The sequence below is a fragment of the Cyanistes caeruleus genome, chromosome 7, assembly GCF_971803275.1.
Source record: "Cyanistes caeruleus chromosome 7, bCyaCae1.hap1.1, whole genome shotgun sequence".
Taxonomy (NCBI): domain Eukaryota; kingdom Metazoa; phylum Chordata; class Aves; order Passeriformes; family Paridae; genus Cyanistes; species Cyanistes caeruleus.
Window position 1 is genome coordinate 10,014,332 of NC_141707.1, and position 18,515 is coordinate 10,032,846.

Sequence of the window (18,515 nt, forward strand, 5' to 3'; positions counted from 1 at the left end):
TTAATTACCTGCTGGGACGACACCATTCTTTCCACTCACAAAGGGAGCAGTTGCAGTTGGAGAAGGAGCTGGGGAATGGCTGGGAATGTCAGAAAAAGAAAGAAAGTGAATATATTTTACAACGGATATTACTGGTAAGGAGATTAAGAAATTGAGCTAAATGCTTGGGATGGGATGCTAAAGCATTTTTTCAAGTATTCATATCTCACCAAAATAAGATATTTGTTTGTTTTATGAGTGTGCACTGGTATAAATAGAATTATTGTAAAATAACATTGTTTTAATAGCTGATGCAGTTATTTGACTTATTTTTTCAGAGTTTAGGTTGGAAGGTTTCAGTGACTTCTCTGTATGTTATCAAAACTTGAAAAATTCTTTCCTGTAGGTTTCCTTCCCCTTCAAATTTTGCAAAAGCAAAAATGACTAAGAGGAATCCTTGGAAATATTTAGATGTGTAGTTTTTCCCTTAGGAAAAAAGCCTTCCTTTTGGGAAACATGAAGTGTCTAAAGGTTAATTCTTTTTTAATGTTCAGGCCGAAAATTTAAGCTAAAGAAGCTATGTTTACTTTTTGTTTAAATGTCTGTGTATGTGTCTATAAGTGTGCTATTACTGTCAGTATGTCATAAAATTCTTGAGGCACAGGGGTGAACAGATGAAGAGCTCGGAAACAATAAATTGATCTCATTTTTTAGGCAGCTGAACCTCTGAGTATTGAAACTGTATATACAAGTCATACTGTTTGTATGAAGATACACCAATCCTGAGAGATGTGATTAAAAATGTACCCCTTTTATATTTTTTTGAAACTGTATCAGAATCTCTTGTGCTGTCTGCCACAATGGTTTACATTTGTAGGTGATTTAAATGTGTTTAAGCTTTGAAGTTTGCTTGTTACCTCTATTTCTTCATATTTTTTTGTTTGCTGACAAACTTCCACTTGCTGGAAGTTCATGCAATACGTTTTTGGTAGACTTTTTGTAGAATGCCAATAATTTGTACGGACTGACTTTCCTCTTAACTTGTCTCAAACTGAGACAGCTAGAAAGCAGTAAAGATAAAACAAATGGCCATAAGAGCACACCCTGCGGCACCTCTAGCTCTACTGTTCTACATTGTTTACCCTGCACTTTTAAGAGTGGGGTGCTAAGATGAGGGCATAATTGTGAGAAGTGTGCAGGTGCTCATTTCTCTGACCTTTGCATGCAGGTCATGAAGCTGACTCATTAAGGATGTATTAAGAAGCCCTGTGTCAGGCCAGCAGTCTCTCTCTAGGAGTGGCAAATAGATGCTGCCACAGCTTGTGCACCTGGCCCCTAACTGCAAATCGATCCCATTTGTGCTGCTGAATCCCTTGGATTACAATGAAACTATTTGTTCTATTTTTTGTCTTTGTAACATTTTCCCAGTTTAACTTTCACAAAAGACTTCATTTGCTATTTTTCCTAAGCTGAACCAAAGGTAAATCTATTTGTTATGGCAGAAATTTGATCTACTGTATGTTTTATGTGTTTAAGAAATTTCCTGCTGAACTACATCTTTCTGTGTGTAGCCTGATTTCTATTGTGGGTTTAGAGGGCTGCAAATAGTAGTTTTACATGGAAAACATACTTCATTGCCAACACACACATGTTTTTTGAATCACTTGAAAGTTTTATGTAAAACTGCATGTTTTACTTGTCAAGCTGCAGATATTTTCATATCTACTTGTGTTAATCAAATGTCAATTTAAATGAGGAATGATAGTCAAGCTGGTTGTGAATCACCCCTAAGCTCTAAAGCTAGTCATTCTTGCCAGGGTTTAGCCATAAAAGTTTTCAGGGCCAAATTGATTACCAGCTTTATATGCTCAACCCAGTTCAGTTACAGGCAGAAATTTGTTAGTTTTGTCTGAGTTTATGAGTTCTTGATTAATTTTTAAAATCTGTAACTGAATCAGTCAATGTTATTGCTAAGAAAAATCTGGAGCTGAAGGAATTGTCCATAATTAATGTTTATGGACACTCAGCTTGTTCCATTTCTTACTTTTTGCTCCATGAACTTATTTTATCTCTCTTATAGTTTGTTTCTTTTGTATTCTGTTTCCTAATCACTTTAATATTCCCACCCTTCTATTTTTCACTTTATTTTTATCTGTATTTGGTTACTTATCCTCTTTTCTGTGTTAGTGCAGAGCCGAGCATCCATAGAAGAGTTGCATTTCTTTACCATTTTTCTCCTCCCTGCTCTGGTTTCTCTTGCTGTAACTTGGTGTGGATGCTTATGTACATCAGAACCCTGCTAATGTGATAACATGTGCTGACTCGCTGCAGAAGCTCAGGATCAGCTTTCCATAGTCCCAGTTGGGTTTTATGGAAGAACAAGTTACGGCTGTGGCATTGCTTTCCTGTTTCCTGCTGGTATATAGATCCAGCACCATTAGTTGCCAGTGTAATTTACAAGAAAAGTGCCTTTTGTCAGAAAACTGCACAACAGAGGTTGTTTAGAACAGTTATGTTCTAATTCTGTGTCTCAGGTTACCCAGTAATTATTAGATTAAGAAGATAGCCTGGCCTTGGGGATATGTAATTCCTTCTGTGGTGAAGAGAGATCAGACTTTTCCCAGATTAGGGATACTCATGAAATGATACTCACTGGAAAATTAATTTCTCATGTATTGTAAATAAGGCCTTCTTTCCTTCTCCCTGACTCCAGCAACAGTGGCTGTTTTTGGAAGGATTATGTAAGGCCAAGTACTTGGTTGTTAGTACCCTGAATTTTTTCTGGTCTTTGAGTAGCTCTTAATTAAAGAGGTTGATTCTTTCTAGCACAAGTAACTATTGATGTAAAAGATGATATTGCAATTTGGAGAGCTGTGTGAAATGGACTATGTTCCTGATGACAAGCAACTTTTAAGAAATGTCATATGTTAAAAAAACTCTGATAATAGAACAAAGATTCTCTGGAATATAATTCTGTGGAATATCTTGATTTTTCATTTTTAAATCAATACTGCACCTGGTAACGTAATATAAGTGGTCCCATTCTAAAGAATGGGAAATTGAGATAGCGAGTGCAGGCCTGTCACTTGACAGAATAACTTGGGGAAGAGCTGTGCGACTTGAACAAGTTTAAACAATTCATAATTGGAGCTACTGAAACAACACTACCTTTCCCCTGAAGGATATCCAGATTAGTCTGCTACTTATCCTAGAGTTTTAAATCTTACAATTTTCAAGTTATGTTTAGAAAGTTTATTAAAAAATATGCTCCCTTTAAGCTTCAACATTTTGATTGATATCTTCTTGTTTCATCACAGCTAAATTTAACCATTGCCAGCCAGTTATTTCAATTTCTAGTCAAAACTCAGGTTTTCCTGTTGTGTTCCATGTCATGTCAATGGTGATAGATGCCATCTTTCCCATATTAATTTTGAACTCATGCGACTATTAGACCAAAAAGTCTAATTTTCATAAGGAATATTTGCCTGCAACAAATGTCAGATAGCCATAATAATGTTTTTATTCTACATTTTCCTCTCAGCTTCATTTTGTCAAGCTAGCTGGATAAGAGTTTTTTCAGTTGTAATTAGACCAGTATTAATCATGTCCTGTCATCTCTATTCCCTCAAGAATACTAGAGGAAAAGAACATTAGACAGACATGGAGCAATGAGCGCTGGCTGCTCCCTGAGAGAGGGTGAGCCAGGAGATGAGGGTGGTTAAGCAGCCAGCAGCACCCGAGTGAGGGGAACAGAGGGGCAAGCACAGCCTGGGGATGGCCAGGCAGCACTGTTGGGCACAGTGGGCTGGATACACAGGACCCAGCATGAGGCAGGGGCTGGGCTGTACCCCAGCAGGAGGTGCAGCTCAGGTCAGGGGCTGATAGTAGAGGCTCAGCTGAAAAGCAGCTCCCACGGGAAGGGGCTTTGGCCCAGGCTGTGCAGGAAGGGAGGGGGACAGCCTGGACAGGCTGCAGCTGCACTCCCTGCCTTGGCCCTCAGCCCAGGCAGACAAGCCTCCAGGACAGACCCTCTTAGGGCCCTTCCATATGCTTTGCGCTCTTTAAACTTGTAAGAGCTGTTGAATGCTGATATATTTTCTTATTCCATTCTCTGGTAAGGTTTCTAAATCCATATTTAGAATCATGACTTTTTTTTCTTTAAACTACTGGAGCCTGAAAATCCTTGACAAAATCCGGTAGATTGTCATGTGTGTTTATGGGACTTGGACTTTTCTTCTGTGCTTTATCTCTTCCAAGTTCATTGCTATATTTTCCTGTTGCACTGATGCTCGAAGCGTTGTCACCTGAGGTATGACCCATGTCAAATGACATAGGTAATTTGTCTTTTGTTTATTCTGTGCTGTTCTATTTTATTGATATTTAGTAGGGACATCTGTGATGAAATGTCACCAGCCATGCAGACTAATAAAGCCATAATGCAGGACTTGTTTTCTCCCTCATATTATGTTTAGTTCCATGAGATGCCTTTCTTGTAGCAAGGCTGCCTTAAAATTGTTGTGTTCACAGTTCTCCTTGCTTCAGGTCTGACAAAGTGTTTTTGTAGAACTTTGTAAATTCAACGTCTGAATTCATTCAAGGTGAAAGCAGCACATAGAGAAAGAAGGTTTTATGTTTTTTAACCCTGTACGTTTTAGGCTTTTAATTATACTAGCTATTCTGGCATAAATAAGAAGGAGTAAGAAAACGGGGTGCATGTGGGAAGGCTGTGAGCACCAGGGAAGGCTGCTGAAGCTGGGATTTCAACTATCTACCTGCTGGGTGCCTGGCTCATTAATTTTGAAGTATTTAGTGCTAGCACCAGTTTAAAGTACTTCTTCCATCTATCAACTTTGCTGTTGCTGCTTCTTCTGTTGATGGTGTGCCAACGCTTCTGTCAAAATCAGCTGGCTTAAGGGGATCAAGGACTGGAGGGAGAGCAGGAATACCTTGTGATGATTTCCCTATTATTTCCTCTTGTGAAACCATGTGTCTGGAATGTACCAAATTAACCATGGAAGCACTTATTTTATGCTCTGCATGGGAAGACCATATCAGAAGCCAGTTACAGGATCTTAATAATATTTCTGATGTGAAAGAAAAGCTGCTTAGGAGAAATGTGAAGAATCAATCAGAAATTCTTCTAACTGCTTTCTAAATCCATTTGCTTTTACTTAGTCTGATGTTTTAAATGTGACTACTGTTACATTTCTTACAAAAGTAAATAATGCAGCAATTGAAACTTATTTTTATTCCCAACTTGTTTTAACCTTCTCCACAGCAGTTGGTATTTGCTGTAACTACAGAACTTGTGTTAAAACAATTTTGTGTCTGCCACCTGTCATTCTTATTTTTTCCTTCCACATTGCACACATAATTTCTTTTTTTCTTGATACAAACACTGTAAATCTTCTGGATTATATTTCTCCTTGTGTAATATAAGGCTGGTAACTCTCTGAGATTGTATTTCTCATGCAAAGTAAGACAGAATCATACCCTGCCAAAGAACAAAAAATTCACCATATTTTACTAGTGGCATAAATTCTTAAGCTGTCTGGTAAAAAGCTGATTTATTAAGGCTGTAAATTTCTTTAAAAAAGGGTGTTTGGAAGCTTTCAGTAATTCAGTGCACAGCACATGATACAATTGTCTGTCCTTTTATCTGTATAAACAGTTTTATGACTTCAAGGGTGAGACAAATGGGGATTTAGTCCTGCAGTTCCAAGTTCCTTTGCTATTGTTGGCTCCCTGCCATAGCAGCATAGAGTAAACATGCAGGATTTGTCTCCTTATTCCTGGCATTTGATAAAAGTGGCTCCAAACTGATTTTTGCAGCTAGCAAGCATTTGATGACCCACTGGAATTCCTAAATTTGTATGCAGTGGTCTATAGAATTCTTAATGGAGAAGCAGTATGGATTTTCTTAGACTTGCATTGTCAGAGAAGGTGATTGCTGCCTGTTAATTTTACTCTGACCCTATCTAAACATTTTAAAAGGTCAAAATAAAACATCAAAGTCTATTACAGTAAAGCAAACCTATTTAATGTTTTTAGCATGTGCATAAATCTTTTTCTTAGTGTATTACAAAAATCATTTGTCGTGCCATAAAGATTAGCTAGCTTTATGCTTTTCAGCTTTTGTGGAGTATTTTTAGAGCCTAAGCATTATACAAAAACACTAGAGAAAATGAATTTAGGAATATGTTATGTGGCTCTGTCATGAGTTGGTGCCGGTAAAGTTTTGAAGAGTTTGCTTAACAATTGAGTCCTGATCCCACAGCTGTGAGCATGAAAAGGGCATATGAAAGTTTCTGTGCCTAGTTGGAGCCCTATGTTTGAAAGCAATGAGCTGTTTCTCTGTTTCTGCATGGATAGTACTTCAATTATAGCACTGCCAAAATATATGAACTTCAAAAAGTGTCTTAAAGTACCATTGGTGGTCTATTAGATTGCTTTATCCTATAGTTTAAAGAATGTATGGTGTTGAAGGATAATTTTGATTTATATTTTCCATAAAGTTTTTGCTCTTCTTTTCTAGTCATTGTTTACTAGAATTAAGTGAAATTAATATAGGTATTTAAAATGCTTTTCCTAGACCAATGCTTTGGATGGTGACAGATTTGAAAATTATTAATTTTGTGTTTCAGAAAGCACCTAAACTGAAATAAGACTGTAAATGTTATACTGCAGAATTTTTTATTCTGGCTACCTTTGTATGACCAAATCTAGCAGAATGCCCCTGAATGGCCTTCTGTTACACTGTTTTTAGAAGAGCTTAATCCTACATCTCAGGTATTTTTAGTCTCTAGGGTTATATTAGTCCTGATTTCCTAATTAGATTTATTCCCAGGAGATAAGTTGTTTCTGTAACACCAATTTTTAAGACACATAGCCCGAGCTATCATTGAGATGTTTTTCACTTATCCAAGTATCGATGTGCCTTCTGCAAAAATGGGGTTGCAGAGAGGCGATAAATATGTTGTTTTGAATTTCATTTGAAGATGAAAGCTTAATAGTGCAGGCAGTTAGAATGACTGTGGGAAAAAAATTCTGAAGTCTTTACCCTCCTGCCCCTCCCTTAAATCAAGTAACATGTGCTGCTAGGTTTGTACTGTCACTCCTAAGTTCTATCTTGAGGTAAAAATGACAAGTAAAAAGGTAAAACACAACCACAAGTTAATCCTTGACAAAGCTACTAATTACAGGATGATTGAGAAACTACCATCACCCCAAAAATAGTATTAATTTTTTACCCTTTTTATAGCACTGATAATGGTAAAGCAATTGATCTTTTTTTAATTATTATTTTTACTGACATGAAAACTTGGGAAATTTTGACACCTGTTGAATTTCAGTTCTTGAATTGCCTGTGCATGAATTGGGAACTGGTTTCCCTTCTGTGTGTTCTTGATATCTAGGCAAGTCAGGCTAATAAGAAGTCAGGCTCTGTGTCAATTATCCAATCTTTGGTCACTTTATTCATCTTTGGGAGAGTGTTTCTCTGTGTAAACCCCACCTGTGTTCATACAGGAATTCAGTCACAATTTCAAAAATCAGACAGGACGAGAACCTAGTATATCTGTTTAACAATTGAAATTTTGTATTTTTGCTCTCCTAAGCTGAGATCACTTCCTAAGTTGACATTGCCTCATTCATTGAACCTTGGGTAACCTTCCTTCTTAATTAACTTTGAGAAAGCATGTAAGTTTAAGCTTATAGATTAATTTTTATTTCTGTGTGTACTTTACTGTCTGCCAGAAGAAACATTTAATTTCCTGGTGACAGGAAGTCCTCTTTGAGCAAAGAATCCCATTCTTTCTGCTTATTATTATTATTATGAGGTCTAATACTTAATTACTTTCTGAAACATGAACAAAGAAGTAGTTCTGTGAATTTGAACAAAATAAATACATAGTGGAAATATTGTCAATCGCCAGCTTGTATTATTTGCACAAACATAATAATATAGACTGAAAGACAAGTAGAATTGCTAGAATTTGTAAAATACTGTCTTGGGGAGCCGTAAATGTCACTTATACTTCCAAAAGAGATAAACCATCTCACAAGCATTGGCAAGTTTAAGTGTATTAAAGCTTCTAAAGACTTGCTGTTTGTCAGTAGGTGTCTGATGTCTCTTGACTTCTGGCAAAGTGTAAAATTGGAGGCTGGCTCTGTGTCAGCTTCTGCTGACGGAATCTGCCATAGCTTCCTATACATAGTAGTCCATAAAGCCTCTGTAATATAAGCTGTTGCCCAATAAAAAGTGAAATCCCTTCCTGCCAGTGCCAACTACGACAACCTAGCAATATGAGCCAGCTCTAAGCTTTGCCTTTTGCTCTTAATAAAGTTTCATGTCTCACCCTTCATTTGTTTGGGGCTCCCAGATCTTGCCTCGCAGACTGTACTCTACTTGTCTGTTTGTTGGCACCTGGATGACATGTGCAGGTGTTTTTAGGCCAACAGCTTCTAAGAAACCCAGAGTTTTTCATAGTTTGAAGCAGAGAGTTAAGTTTTTCAGTATGAGCTTGCAACTTAGCTATTGATGTGTCGTTCTTCTAGAGAGAAATACTATTTCTCAGTCAAAAGTAATTTTTTTTTCCTAATTGTGCTTTTATGCAGAAGTTAGATGAAGTAGCAATGATGAATTCAAGCAAAACATGAAACTAATTGTATTGTACTCTTAGAACAACTGGAGTCCTACTTAGACATGTTCTAATAGAATGAGAGGTACATTTTAAGTCTCAGCTTTTTTACACAGGTCTTTTCCTTTGAAAAATTTTCCCTTTTTATCTCTCCATGCCTGAAGATGGGTGGCTAAAGACTTAGTTTTTATTCTTTGGCCTGAATATAGAACTAGATTTCACATATTGTTTTTCTGAAAAGTGGTACAAAACAAATTAAAGGAAACAGTGCCTCAGCTGGAGTAATCTCAAGAAACTGCACTAACGGCTGAGGAACTGCCCTTAGGGTTGATCTCTGTAAGTATCAGTGGGAGCTTCTCTTGGGTGCAACAAAGAGACTGCAGTGCCATGGGGAATAGACTTTAACAGCATGCTAAGGAAAAGACTAGTGATGACAAACGGTCCATGGAAACATTAAAATTATGTGCTGGTAATTAATCAGATCTTGAGAATAAGTGTCTTTTTGTTAGCACCAGGACTTTGTCTTAAGCCATTTGGCATGGATAAGTAGTGTCTACTCTGACACTTTTTTGGCACACAGAGAACAAAGTAGAAAATTGTAGCTTTGATATTAGCAAATTGTTGCTTTATTCATGCTTTGTCATTGACTATCTGCTTCATAACTGTCCACTGTGAATGGGCAGAATTTGGTTTTAAATTGAAAAAAAAAAATAAAAAATGATCTTATCTAGCTTTTGGCTGCCCCTGTTGGGAGTAGATAGGCCAAGTACTCATGGCCATGACACACTGCCCCCTTGGATTCAAGACAACAGGTTTTTATTGCTCATGTGGATCCAAGTGAATTATTGAAATACTAAATTTGAATTATTTATTCATGATGGCTTAATAAGAAGTGGATGGTAAGGGGCTAATTGATTTGAAAGATATTTCAGTGAATTATTACTGGTTTACCAATTTGAGTATTTTTGTGGGGCATTTTGGTTTTGTTTGGGGGATTTTTTTAAACAAGAAAAGTCTTGTATGTATTTAGAGATATAGGGAACATGGAGGAAATTAACCGCATAGAGAGATTAAGTGGTTAGTGATTTTCATTATTGTAAAAAGTTTGTTGATTCTCATTGTGGATTTAATGTCTGCCACTTTAGTCAGAAAGCTGAGATTGTTTTTCTTGGCATTTCTCCCATGTGAGACCTGATTTTTCATGCATTTCCAAGCAAAGCTGTCTGGAGCAATTTAGTGCGTTGCACATGTAATCATAATGAGCAGAACTTTCCTTGTGACCAAAAGAATCCCTGTTCTAAGAAAACTGGAAAAAGGTGTTGGGCATTGTAGGAACACCTGCAAAGAGAAAAACCATCATAATGAATTAGTCTCATATAAAAAAAACCCATAATCTAGGGGGACAGGATGAAGACTTAGGGAAAACTAAATGTTAACAGATGTGATTGTTCTGATACAAAACAGATTTCAATAGTTACATATTTTTATGTTTTTATATTTGGAAATGGATTCAAGTTTACAGAAAACCAAGTGAGAGATGTGGAGGGGAAAATTATTTTTAGGATTCAGGTTTTTTCCTCCCCACATTTCAGAAGAGACGACCATCAATGAAGTCACTAAGGTTACTAAGCTTTCAACTCACACAACATACTGCTGGCTTTATGAAACATCTTCCATCAAAATAACATATCTTCTTTTTTTAGTTATTATTCTGCATTTTCAAAAAGCCACAGCAGTGTGTGGTGGGCAGCAGACAGACGACAATTCCATGATTTTTATTGCAGCCAAGAGTAGATCTTTGCTGTTTGAAATGCAACACTATTCAAATTCAATGCAGCTCCACGATACTTTTGGGAGCAGCATCTTTGTCACAGCACTGCAGCTTGGTTCTAGCAGGCTGCATTATCACATCTAGGCTTTTATCTAGGCCTTGCTTCTGCCATGGAAAGAGAGAAGAAAATTCAAGTTTCCAAGCTATTCTATCAGAAAGAAGCTTTTTTGTGTTTATGTAACTGATTTCCTTCATAGACTTCCTGGTGCTTAGAGTTGCCCCACCTGTGCCCTTTTCTTCCCCAAGTCAATGTCAAATGTCCCACAAGGGGCTGGAAGTTAAAAATATTTGCTTATGCCATAATATCTTGGAGGTTAATTACTGGATATAATAAGGGATCAGAGCACTCTGAAGTGGTTTAAGTGTTTGAGAAATTTAGTCATTGTTCTCTCTGTATTACAATAAAAAGTAAGGACAAATTCCTGGTACTACAGTTTTGGGTTTCCTATGCCATCAGAAAAATTAATGAATCCAAAAAGAAAAAAAAAAAAAGGTGGAATGCACTGAAATGTAGTGATGTTTTTAACTGTAAAGTCTCAAAGTGCTACTGAGCATCAAGCAAAACTAAAAGGCAAAAGAGTAAGGTGCAGAAGGCAAAAACTTTAAACACTTCACTACTCTTCAGAGTATTTTCCCTTTCAATAAACTAGATATTCTGGGTTTTTAAAATTTTATATTGGCTCTGTTTTCTAGAACATGGTTTACTTTTAAGAATATCTTGATGTAGCAATTTTCAACAAATGGTTCATAATGCTGACAGAACAGTAAAGTTACATGCATTCCATACTTTGCAGAAGCACTGCTTGAGCAAGTCACCCTCATGGGACAATTTGAGGAAGAATTGAAGGTGATGAAGAGGGTTTTACTTTGATTACTTATAGCTCTTGTAGCAGGTGCAATAAGACGGAAGTTGGAAACAACTGAAATGAGGAGTGATTTTAGTCCATAGATTGCAGGAAAATAGTGTGGAATTAAACTTGCAAAAATTACGATGTAGAAAATAAAGTTAGTGTGTAGGGCAGTGTTTTATATTTTCTTAATCAAATCTTTGTATCGGAAATCTTTAAGTAGAATGGCATGAACAACATCAATTGCAATTGTTTAGCTAATCAATAAAGAAATACATTTCTCTGTGCAGAATTTAAATGATCATGGTTACTAATGGTAGTACCATTCACTATTAAAATGTCTTGCAATAGAATTCTAATGCAGTTTTTGTCTTCCCTGTCTCTTACCACAGCAGCTAATATTGCTCTTGTAATTGAGGTACATCAGAGCAGCAACAGAGATAAGCAGTTGGTAGCCTCATTCTGTACCTGCAAGCAGAATGGTTTCTCTTGCATTTAGCCAGGAAAAAAAGAGATGTTATCATTTCAGTGGTCTGTATCAGGGCTGTTATCATACCAGAGTTTAATAAAAATAGAGCATTTTCAGCTTGTCCTTTCAGCAGACAGAATTGGTTACTCATTTTCACAGTTAAATGCCTATCAGAAGGTCTATTCATGCATGTCATTTCTAGAAAACATCTTTTATGCCCTGTTGTTATTCCTCTTCGAATATTCCTTCTTATTATTCCTCTTTGGGCTATATCAGCAACAAGGAAACCATTTTACCAAGCTGGCCCAGTTTCTATTTGCTGACAAGCACTGAGCAGTGCCTTGTAATTCCTGCTGGGTTCTAGATGCTGGGTGTAGTATGTTACCAGGAAAGTCATGTCACAGAAAGTGAGAACTGATGTATGGAAAAGATCCTATATGCTGCTTGCAGGACGTGAGAGCTACTCTGTTACAGTGTTTTAGGAGATGAGGCTTAGTAATGTTGAAAAGGAAGAACAGACAGTTTTGAATTGTTTGCACGTTTGCAGAACCACAGACTTGACATGTAATGTACAAAGAAATGATGTTCTGTTTTATTGATCAGCTGTAAATATTTAGCTAGGCTGATTTTTCCATAATCCTGACATCCTAGAAACACTGTGTTTGGGATTCTTTATTAAGAACCATGGCACTTGGATTTTGTTTTCCTTCTCCATCTCATCAAGTGTGTTATTATCAGAAATTAACATTTTTTTAATATAAAAAGTAAAATAAAGGAGAAAGCTGGTTCCTTTTTATGCTCTTTCACTTGAGAGGCTTCTTTATTAGAGTAACCCAAAACATTTAGGAATATGGTTGGCAGAGGTGCGCTTGTTGGTTTACAGCTCAGAACTTGCTTTGTGGCATGGTTTTTTGGGGTGGGAAAAGAGGTATTTCAGCTTTATTTTAGTCAGCCTGCTCTGCTCAAATCCATACCAATAGCTTAAATTCTCTTGGAAAAAATTTCAAGGACATTGAGTATTTGTTGAAATATGTTCTGTATTATCACTTTTCTTTTGTATGGATAATTAATTTTGAATGGTATAGTGGAGTTTGCTTTTTTCCCTATTACTATGCCAAGTTGAAAGAGTCTGAGTAAAACTGGAACTTGGATGGTCAACTATATTTTAAAATAAATTATTCAGGAATATTTCTTGTTTTAAAAGACAACAGAAAATGTGCAGAGAGGAACATAATCTGGTAGATGGAAATAAAATATTCTCTTTGGAGAACTGTAATTTGCTGAAATTCCTGAGAGTTAAATATGCTGTTTAAATGTCACTTACTTCAGGAAAGAAGGGAAAAAATATACAGAACATTGTATTGCAATTCTGTGTAATATTAATTCTATATGCTTTCAAAAATTGTATTTGTCCAGATTCATACAATAGTTGGGAAAGAGTTGAAGCAAGGCTTGCAGTCAAAGTCAAAGATTAGCATATACCTTCAGTGTCCTCAGTCAGTTTTAAAGTCACTATAAATATCTTTTGAAGTAAAAAAGATTTGAATGTTTTGGGCAGAAACAAACTTTGAGAAAAATACTGAGGGATTCCTTGCACATAATAACATCAGATTGATTTATGTTTTTCCTTCATGGTTATCTTTCAAGGGGAAAATATTCTGAGGGAAGAATCCTCATCTACTTCTCTATGAAAATAAATCAAAACTTTGTGAAAAAAATTTGTAAACACCCTTGTAAGTGGAAACTTGTTTTCCAGCCTCCTACCTGGATCGCTCCCAAATAGGGCAGAGTGTTTCTGGAGATGGGAAAGGTAATTAACATTTCTGAAAAGGCTGGATGCTCCAATGAGAAGTGCTTTGCCTTGCTAAGGTTCTGGACCGGACTCTGTACTTTTCTGTCCTTCACCACCCCAAATTGTTATCCCAAGGGAACATTTCCTCTTCTCTGCAAGTAGTAGATTTAATGCTTTGGAAAGGTTTCTGTATTCCTGACCAGACATTTAAAAGCAGGGTTTGTTAGAAGCTTTCCAGCTCATTAAACAAATTAAATTAACTTATTTAGTCCTCAGGCCTGGAGATGGCAAAATTCAATTCTGCAGAGGTGGCAGCCTGGTCAATCTTTAGCCTCCCCTTCTCTGTGGTTCACTTCTCCTTCCTTATGCCCAGCCCTTTTGGAGGGATGCCTGACAGCTGCATGGTCTTTTTTTCCCCTGAGCCTCTCACACAACCTCTGCTTTTATGGTGATTTTTCCTGTCCTATTTGAGACCTTATGCAAATGCAAATGTCTTTGCTGACTGTTAAAACTGATACAGTGGATCAGCCTTGTTTAGAACAAAATTCTCCTTACGGGAAACAATTATTTGAGACACAATGTGTGCTGGGAAAATGTTTCTCAGGAGGTGAAGATGAAAACCCAACTTCCATGTGAATCTGTCTGATGCCATGTGTTAATTAAATGCTTCAGTTGAAAAGAAACATATGGTATTTTTTGGTATCAAAAATTAACTACTCAAATGCAGCAAGCAAAAGGGATTACTTTTCGTTGTTGTATGTCTTCGTGCATGTTCGTTTCAAAGACATATTTCAATTAAGAGTTTAAAATAAATGTAGATAATTGTGGCCTAGACAAAATCTGACCCAGCCAAAAGCATTCTGTAGCTTGTCACAAGATGGTGACATCATTCACAACATACAAATACATCCCTGCCAAAATTTTTCAAAACACAACAGCTGCAAATTTTCTTTTAGATGAAAAAATTATTGAAATAGTATCTCAAGGAAATTTATAGCTAGGGGAGCTTCTATCGTGAGTATTTTGGTAAATCTTTAAAATAGACATTGAAACAAATTATTTTGTTAAACTCTGTTAAAAGATAGAAAAATAAGATGGTTTTAGCTACACTGCTTTACAAATATATTTTTATTTAATTTGAGTGCAAATGGAGGTTGTGTGCTGATGGAAATTCAAATGCTCTTACAAGGCCGGGGACTGACAATTCCTTCTGGAGAACAGTTGTTAAGATGTTCAAAACTTGATAAAAAAGAATATTACAATTCTGCTGTAATGGATAACCATTTCTTTTGGATTTTTAAAATGCTAATTTCCCCAGCCATTTAAAATTTTTATGAGGTCAGCATACACACTGACTGTAAGGCAAATGTAGATAAATGGACTTTGCAGAAATTTCATATGTGAAATCAAGATGTCCTCAAAGCTCTGAAAAAATACATATTTATATTTTTACATATATTATAACATTATATAATATAAAATATTACATATACATACATATTCATATGTGCCTCAGGCCATGGCTTTGATTTAAAGGAGCCTTGACTTATTTCATGGCTGACAGCATAGTCAAATCCAAAAAAATTACTTACATTGTAAAGGCCATGGGTGCTTCCAACAGTGTCGAGGAAAGGTCGGTGAGAATGGGCACAGATTGGGTAAATTCTGTGCTCTCTGTGTTGGACAGGAGTTTGGTAGCAGAGACACTGCAGGGAGACCTCTCTGTGTGTGTGGGTTAAGGACTGTCTGTGTCAGACACTCCTGGCTCAGCAATGGGCACCCTGTGCACCAGAACCGGTCCAGGCAGGAGTCTGTGGTGCTTCTGGAAAATCTCTTTAAGAAAGGACAATATCATTTTGGCAAAGGAACATAAGATGAAAGAGAGAATGCCAGGGCAGGAGGAGTGGAGAAGAAGAGATGTCAAGGAGAGGAGGAGAAACAGGAGAGATGCAAGGCCTGGAGGGGGTGTCTGAGCAGGGGCAGGAATGAAAATCTCTCTGAACAGGGCTTCAGAGAAAGCAAAGAAGAAGGTGCCATACCCAAAGTGACTGTGGCCAGTGGAGGGACCCACACCTAAGAGGTGGATTAACACCTGAGGAGTGGCAAGGCAAAATGAATATTGTTAATTCACAATAATTTAAATTGCTTGGAATACCCCAACCTTTTATTTTTTTATTTTTTTTCCATGACAGAATGCCCTTCCTCATCATTCAAAACTGTTGTTTTGGCATCTTAGAGAATACAACTCTGTCCTGTCTGTTTCTGGGTTGCACAACATTAATTCAGTGAAGATTTCTCTGGAACTTGATTATATTTGTACCTTTCCAGTCTTCCCTTTTCTGCCTAATTTTTCCCAGCCTGTTTAGGTCTGTCCTGATAGGGCAGTTATTGCATCTACTTGGTATTTTCAGCTGCTTTTCATGGACCCCTCTTCTAAGGTGATTACATCCTTTTCTTAGTTTTTCTTATCCAAGATGACCAGATGCACATTCAGGATGTGAATATAGCATAAAATAAAGATTTTTGGTCACAAAATGAAGAACTTGTTTTTCATACTCTTCCTGAATGACATTTGATGATCTGTTAGCTTTTTTGGCTATCACTGCTTTCAGAGAAGAGCCAGTGATGATTCCAATGTCCTTTTTCTTAAGCTGTAACTGCCAGTCCCAATTTCAGTGTCATCAAGGCACGGTTTAGATTGTTTCTGCCTCCACCCCATCCATGTTTCCCACTCCCCTCCCTGCAGTGTCTTCTATTCCACTTATTTACATGGAAGCTTTTCTGCTGTGTTTTTCCCTGTTCACAGAGTTTGGTGACTTGAGCTACTTGGCAGGGCATGGCAATCAATGGCATGAAAGAGTATGATGATGTCCACAAACTGGGAAACTCTCCCTTCTCCAGGTTACTGATCAATAAGAGAAAAATGCCTTCTCCTGCCCACTGTTGTGTATACTCCTGACCCTTTTCTGTCCTGAGAATTGTCATTTAGTCTGTATGTTTTATGCCTTTGGGAAAGATTATAGAAGACAACTCCAGGCCTGTGACAGCTTCATTTCTTTAATAACAACATAAAGCAAGATCTGTACAAATTGCAGATATATGTTCATGTATCCACTTGTAGAGCCACAATTTGTGTTTGCTGTTTAGTCAGTACAACTAAGATTTGTTGTATTTGTCAAAAGAGGGAGCACATGGATGTGAATCAAGAAGATGTGAAACAAATCTCTGAAGAGTTAATATTTGAAGTATATAATGTATACATTCCCAGAAGTATTTCTGACTAAGGTGGGATATAGTTATTGGAGGATATATTTACGGGATATTTTTCCCCCTTTCTATTAGAATTAATTCATTAAATGATGACAGTTATAATATGGTATGGCAAATAAAATTTCCTGTCACATTTGAAACAAACCTCAGTCACATAAAAATTTTGCAGTGATGTACACTAATAAATAGAGAGAACATTTAATGGAAGTTCCTTTCAAAAAACCTTTTCCATTTAGATACTTTTGTTCAATCTCATTAAACTGTGGTTTATAATTACTCATATCACATGAGTGTGATATAAGATATGAGAGGCATCCAGGCATGGTAAGAGATGAAAAGTTAGCCTGTCAAAACTAAAAGAGGTTTGGCCATTGAGTGGAACAATCATCCTGATTGCCAATGTGTGCTGAGACCACTGTCATACCCTCCCAGACCCAGAGCGCCGGCAGCCAAACCATGGAGATTACTCAGAGGTCAGTGATGCCTTTTCCCTTGTCCTCTTGCTATCTCAGGTGAAGTAGCATTCTAGAATCACACTCGAGTTCAATATATTTTCTGCCCCCTCCCATTTGCTGGCATTTCTATGTAGGCACTTAATAACAAATTATCTGTTTTCTGATTTATCAGCCTTTTGTTTTAGAAGCAAATTCTTAAAAATGTGAAGCTATTAGAACAAAACAATATTGGGTGGGCAAATGTGAAGTCCCATTACTGCAAGTTCTATTGGTAAACAGACTTAAATTCCTTAAGCATTTGTATTTGCATCTGGACACACAGTATTGGGTTGCAAGATGAAAGGATTGTTGCAATAAAATTGAACCTGTACTTTGTCACAGCCACAAGCAAAGCAGATATGAGAATCGTTATTTATGAGTATGTCAAGAGGTATTAGTCTTCAGAAGGATTCATGTGGCATGTAGACACTGTTTGCTGGACACAATAGCTACTGAATTTTCTTGTTTTCTACTTTGTGTATGTAATGTGCTACCTTGCTGCTGTTCCATATTTATCTGATTATTTGCATGTTTGCAGCAGATGCTACATTGGAGCAACAGCTTACAAGGACAAAAAGCCTTTGCTACCCTCGTAACACTGCAGAACTTATAAAATATAGTGGGTTTACTTGTTAGGGCATCTTGTCCCTCATCTTAGGCTTTCAGATATTCCTAAATTCTCAGGAGTTTTTGCCAGATTGTAAGTAAATATAGCATGACCACTTGTAAAGATTTTCTTCAATATTTCACTTAAGTACTCTTCTTGTTAATCTGGTAGCTTTCTCATTTGTTATAAATTTTCCTAGTTCAAGGACTTGTTAGATATTAATGGCATCGCTCCAGTGCAATCAGTAATATTTTAATGATGCATACCAGCTGGGGAATTGGTCTCATGAATGAAACTACTTGTTCTCAGACATTCAAAGGATCCTGCAATAAAATTATTGAAGCTAATATTTTGGGATTTTTTAAAATTCATTATGATGGAGAGCTAAATGTAAGCAAAAAAGAGTAAAATATTAATGAAATTTGTTTACCATAGTTTTCAGAAAAAATGGCTAAAATAAATGTGATCTCTAGATGTCTTCCCTTCTGTTTTTTTGGTCTGATATTAATCCTGAAAATTGTGCTTCAATTTCCATGTTTTAGCAGCTGCTATCTGTAATCTATGTTGGCATAACAAAAAGGAAATA

At 36.8% G+C, this 18,515-nt stretch overlaps 1 protein-coding gene across 44 annotated transcripts in view; it reads left to right on the forward strand.

Moving 5' to 3' along the window:
• LOC111931910 (uncharacterized) overlaps positions 1-18,515 on the forward strand; it is a 130,681-nt gene that overhangs the window by 33,327 nt on the left and 78,839 nt on the right. For 21 of the 44 annotated variants that reach the window (XR_015289461.1, XR_015289447.1, XR_015289450.1 and 18 more), the window contains exon 1: positions 34-134. The exons of 3 other annotated variants lie outside the window; for them this stretch is intronic. The gene's annotated coding sequence lies outside the window, so the exon portion shown is untranslated. Of the gene's footprint in view, positions 1-18; positions 135-4,024; positions 4,094-18,515 lie in introns of those variants that run through there. 20 more of the 44 variants (XR_015289451.1, XR_015289465.1, XR_015289479.1 and 17 more) reach the window with 12 other exon arrangements.